Genomic DNA, 5564 nt, shown 5'->3' with positions numbered 1-5564 from the left:
CAAGCTGCTCCATTTCACCACCAACTTCAGCTTCCCCAAGCTCTGTGCCTGAAGATACTGACTTCCACTGACCCACCCTGACTTTCAGGACAGCACAGGCTTTTTGGTCGCACCCAGATGCCATGGGCTCGCTCCAAAGACTTCAGTGAGACGAGAGTATTTTAGCCTTTTTAGCCTTTGGGGAATTCAGGGAAGGAAGGCAGAAGTGCTGCAGCCCTGACCTGGTGGGAAGCAGGAAGGGGGCTGTGCAGCCCTGGCCAGAAAGCAGAAGTACAAGCCCAAACCATGCTAACTGGGGTGAGGGACAATGACTCTGGGGCTCCTTACGTCCTCCTAAATCTACAGCTGAAGCCCTGGGGTGAGGAGGAGCCCCTCGGGTGAGGATGACCCCCTCGGGTGAGGATGACAGCGGGCGGTACCAGCAGGGAAGCCGTGCTGCAGGCAGTGCTGGCAGCCAGCCACGCTCTCCCCCAGCACCCTCAGCAAGATGTTCTCATAACTGGGTGTAGGTGCCTCATAAATGAGATACTAAACAGGACAATTGCTTCTCTTGGTCACCTTAAAAGAGTGACATGGAGTTCTACCTGGCTCTATCATGCTTTGTGCTGGTGGTACCGAGTGCTATGGCTACGTGCCAGCAATAAAGTGAACTTCCACCGACTACTTTGAAAGATTTTAAAAAATATAATTTATTGTGAATCCAGGCAGTACAGTTGAAATAATAGAGGCCACTGAATAGATTTATGCTGGTTTGCCACAAGGCACTTATCCACTCAGAGAAAGCTGGCTACTTCAACAAGTTGCTAGAATAAAACAAAACAACAAAACCCTCTGAAGCTTCCAGAAGGAACAATGCAAACTGCACCCCTCATTCGGAGCAGTCCTTGGTTTCAACAAAGACTGTCAGAGAAAGAGGCTGGCAGAGCCTAAACAATTGAACTGACTGTAAAGTAGAAATGCTTTGAGGGTCTTACCATAAAGCTGTCACTCACAAGCAGTGCCGTGTCCAAGCACGTTCTGCCAGAGAGAACAATTCCACAATTTCATTTTGCAATGAAGAACTGGTCAGGTTGGAAAAGGAACAACGACTCTGCTTTCCAGTCAGTGCTGTCTGAGCCATGAAATGGAAGGAAGCCGAGCTGTAGCGAATTCCCTGCCGTGAATATGGGCTTAAGTTCAGATGCAAGACTTTGCCCTCGAGCAGATAACTTGTGAGCCGTGTCTACCTATGCCTCTGCTGCCAGGACAGACTGCTCCAAAGAGGGGTGGAGCTGACAGCACCCAGCAAAGTCACCAGATTTGGCCTCTTGCTATGTCTCAGGCCAACACAGAGCTCATGCCTTGCTATCAGAGCAGTCCCATCTGCTTTTGTCCATTCCCAAGGTTTCAGTAAATCCCAGTCCTCATCACCATCCCTCCTGTGACTGCCGTGCCTGCCCCCGCAGTGCACTCAGACCTGCACCCTTGCAAGAGACAGCATGGTATTGCTTTCCCCCAGGAAAATAACCATTGGCAAAAGCCAAACTATTGAGCACGGCCAGGACAGCTGACCTTCATGGGGTTTAGACGCATGAGATCAGCTGGATCAACACGCTGGTGAGCAAAGACTCCACCTAGAAGATAAGCGATACGATCCACAAGGGACAAAAGGTTGGTACCGCTCTAAATCAGGGAAGGAAAAAGGCACCTACAAATGCACTCAACAAAAAAGGAGTCTCTGGGGCCAATAACTCGGTACGTGTTGAAGCAGAACATACAGACACAAGACCCTCCTCTCTTGGGACAGGCTCTGGGCAGGCTTCACCCTCAAATTTCTTCTTCAAGAGGGAATCTCTCAACTGGGAAAAAGCAACGAAGTCAAAATAATAAGTAACAACAAAGTCATTACCACTGCTAAGAGCAGGAGCCCTCTGTTTAGCTTTGTTGTTGGTGTGTCCCTTCAACACTATCTCCCCCAGGAGAGGGAAGACCCTGCCTTCAAACCCACCACAGATCACCCAGGTCTGCAGAAAGACGCTGCAAAACAAATCCCACAGAAAACTTCCCATGATTCAATTCCCAACCCCGGGGAAGGGGAAGGAGCAGGACCCCCTCCCTCCAGCCCAGAAGCAGACCCAGGCACAGCAGAGGAAGGGAGGCCTCAGGCCCAAACCCCAGCACGAGGAGGCCGAGCACAGCCTGGGGGGAGAGCTGTTGGGGGCCGTGTCATGTCAGAGGAGTCTGAACAGACCCTGAACCTCCATGTGTGTCAGACCCTCCCGGCAGCTGCCAGAGTGACCGAGCCAGAGAGAAATGAGGCAAAGCCAGAGGGAAAGAGATGGCAGGTAAGGGGTGTGTGTGCGGCCCAAAAGGGACTCCAAGAGCTTAGAGACACGGGCTCCCTGGTAGCACATGCTCTCTGGCAGGAAAACGGGCTCATTTCAACCAGGATTCAGCCCCTGAATGCTTTTCAGTTTCATTTCAACTCACATTCCCAGTGAAAAGAGGTGTTTTCCTGCGCAGGCAAGGAAGGGGGCACCAGGCCAGCGCACAGAGCATTAACTGCTGCCGGAGCCTTTCGAATCCGTCGCAACATCCAACACTCCGGCTGCAAACCAAACCACCTCGCACTGGGCAGTTTCCTTCCTCGCAGAAATTCATCATCTCCCACAGAAAGCACACCCAATTTCCTTGGAACCGAGGTGCAGATGCGGTCGTACTTGTTGCAAAGGCAGAGAGCAAGACAGCAACCAAACAACACACACTCGAAAGTAGGCCTGAACAGGCATTTACTATTTATAAGCTAATCATCTGATCCCTCCTCAGGGAAATCCTATCCTTTCGGGCTGGTGGGAGCGCGCGTAACTGCACAGCCGTGGCAGGACTGCCAGGGAGGAACAGAAGGGAAGCAATTACACCGGCGAGGAGGAGCGCAGAGTGCCCAGGCAATATTCCTCCCTGCTCTGTAACAGCACAGGCAGCCTCCTGGAGAACAATCCAGGGATTACGAGCAGGGATTAATCTGTTACGCTAATTTGCTAAGAGCAAAGTAATTTTTTAAATAGCTCTCTTCTCCATTCATCATTATCTGAAAAGGGCTCTGATCTCGTTCTGCAAATGTTGACGTTTTCCTGCAGGCAGCGATAGAGGAGAGTCTCATGATAAGCAGCCTCATCGGGCTCCAGAAACACGGCGACGAGCAGAAAACTGGCTGGAGCTACCTCGGAGGGTGGGCAAGCAAGGATGGAAGAGACAGGTACGAACTTTCATAATTGCTTGCCAGTTATTAATTCCTGGGGGAACATTCCTGCCCTGGGAAGTTGAGCATGATATGCAAGTATGCAGCACTTTTTTTTTTTGTTTTTTCCTCCTGCTCACACTTCTCCCCGATAAAAATAATCTGGGTTAGATTATACTGCTTAACTTTCTTGTAAAACAATGCTCAGTCATTTCCAACTGCACACACTGAGTGCAACCACACACCCCCAAGAAACAATCTCATTTTCTCTCTAGCCTCCTTTTTAATTCACTCACCAAATCATCACTGAGAACAACTCTCTCCCACAGATGACAGCAGCCTCTAAAGACGAGCTGAGGCTACAGAACGGGAGTGGAAACAGCCCTGTCTCACACAGCTCAGGTCAAAGCAATGTCTCTTGGAGGATCAAGAAGGCCCGGCTCTAGGAGCGATCCTCGGACACAGGATGGGCAAGAGCCACCCAGGCCCTGGTGCCAGCCTTCAGGTGAGCAGAGCTCAGCGGGACACAGCCATCAGGAGGGGACATCACCACACATATGCCATCCCCTCCGTTCCCACCACAGCTGGGACAAGGGTGACTTTGAAAAGCCCCACATAAACAAAAAAAGCAAAAGCAAGCCGTGCATATTTTGGCAGATGGAGATAAAACTCAAAGCTGGTGCAGCGGCATTCTCCAAAGCCTCCATATCGTGGTAAGATCTAAACCTAAAGCTTCCCTTGAATTTGGGGAGGGAGGGTTCCCCCCTTTTACCTTGCTACAGAGGGATCTAACAGTTGACTACGCGACCCTATCGGCAAGACAGAAGGGCTGGAAGGACACTGCCACAAAACTAACCACAGTGGTACATCTGAGGAAATTTCCGTGTTCAGGCGCTCTCAGAAAAATCAAATAACTGTCACTGCCAGCGTAAACAGATTCCTGCAAACACAACAAAGGAAAGGGGAAAACAGATGTTCCTAGAAATTAATAAGTAAAACTTAAATCTATTTCCCAGACTTTATCTTCATTTACTTAGATATTCATTTTCCAGCAAACACCCTGAAAGACATTACGGCCACCTTACAAACTCCCAAGCAGAGCAGACCACAAAATGGCCCGGGCTGGTAGCCCAGCTGCAATACTTGCCATTGCTTTTATTAAAAATAGAGAAGTATTGAGACTTGACGTAAAAGTTGCCAGCAAATACAAAGTCATCACTGACTTTGGGAATCACTTAAAAATAGACGCTTTGGTTTCTGTGCACACACTGGTGTACCACGGCCAGCTGTGCTGAATTCCCACTGTCCAACTCCTGTCCTCCACACATACATGCAGACTGGCCAAATCTTCTCTCAACTCCTTGTTGGAGGAAGCAGATGGAGTTCTTGTCACCACACGGCAGCATTTTTTTTTCCACCTTTAATCCCACCCTCATAGACCATCCCTGAATTCTGCCCACCTTTGCACCAAACTTGGGCCTAGCAGCATTTGCACCAGCGAGAGCTGAGCGAACACACCCCCTGCTCTCTCTCCAGAGCCACACTGAAGTACCAAAGCCCCTCTCTGTGTTCCACACTGCCAGGAACCCATGCAAAGACAGGCCCCTTCCTCCCTCACTTCTCTGCTGGCGTAACAGACTATTCCCCAGCAGTTTGCTTTCTCTGGGAAGAGATGTGTGGCCTCACCAAAAGCACAGCGCCAAACAAGTGAGACCACCGTATCAGATCCTCATCTCTGATTTTCTGCTCAGCACTCCCAGTTGCTTGCGCACTTCATCAGGTTTTAGATGCAAACTTTCTTCAGATCACTGACCAAATGAGCAGCAGGGCCCTCACCAGGCTGTTAACATCATGTGCCCAGTAATGTTCTGGGAGCCACCAGTTCAACACAGGTTATCATCCTTTGAGTTCATCCCCCTTCAGTTAATTCAGCAGGAAAACCCAAAGACATTGAACCAAATGCTTGGAAAAAACCATGTTTACAACAGAGTTGCTTGAGGTTTTTTTCACCAAGTGTCAAACCTGCAACAACGCTGTCTCCACACCAGACTCTGGCCCCCAGCAGTTCCAAACCTGCACAGAAAGCTCCACCGGCTTCTCCCCAGCAAGAAGGGGAGGCACTTCCTCCACGAACCAGCAACGTCTCGGGGGGCACCAGGCAAACCCCAGCGCGGGGGGTTCCCGTGCAGCCCCCCCACTGGCTGGGAGGCAGGGCCAGCCCGAGCAGGAAGGCCGCGCTCCCCTCCCGGGGCCGGCGAGCGGCCCGCCGCGGGGCTGGGGCAGGGCTGCCGGTACGGCGGGGCCGGGCCGGCTGCCTCGGCCCCGGGCCTGACCCAGCGGCCGCCCC

At 51.2% G+C, this 5564-nt stretch overlaps 1 protein-coding gene across 2 annotated transcripts in view; it reads right to left on the bottom strand.

The window, feature by feature from the left end:
- Positions 1–5313, bottom strand: part of LOC106894448 (myotubularin-related protein 4-like) — a 37816-nt gene extending 32503 nt beyond the window's left edge. The window contains exon 1 of one of the 2 annotated variants that reach the window (XM_014953094.1): positions 5291–5313. The gene's annotated coding sequence lies outside the window, so the exon portion shown is untranslated. Of the gene's footprint in view, positions 1–974; positions 998–5290 lie in introns of those variants that run through there. The other variant, XM_014953093.1, reaches the window with a different exon arrangement.
- Between the last annotated feature and the right edge of the window lie 251 nt (positions 5314–5564).

The sequence above is a fragment of the Calidris pugnax genome, unplaced genomic scaffold (assembly GCF_001431845.1).
Source record: "Calidris pugnax isolate Ruff unplaced genomic scaffold, ASM143184v1 scaffold133, whole genome shotgun sequence".
NCBI lineage: Eukaryota > Metazoa > Chordata > Aves > Charadriiformes > Scolopacidae > Calidris > Calidris pugnax.
The sequence above is the reverse complement of the archived record's forward strand: the minus strand, read 5'-3'. Positions and strand labels throughout refer to the sequence as shown.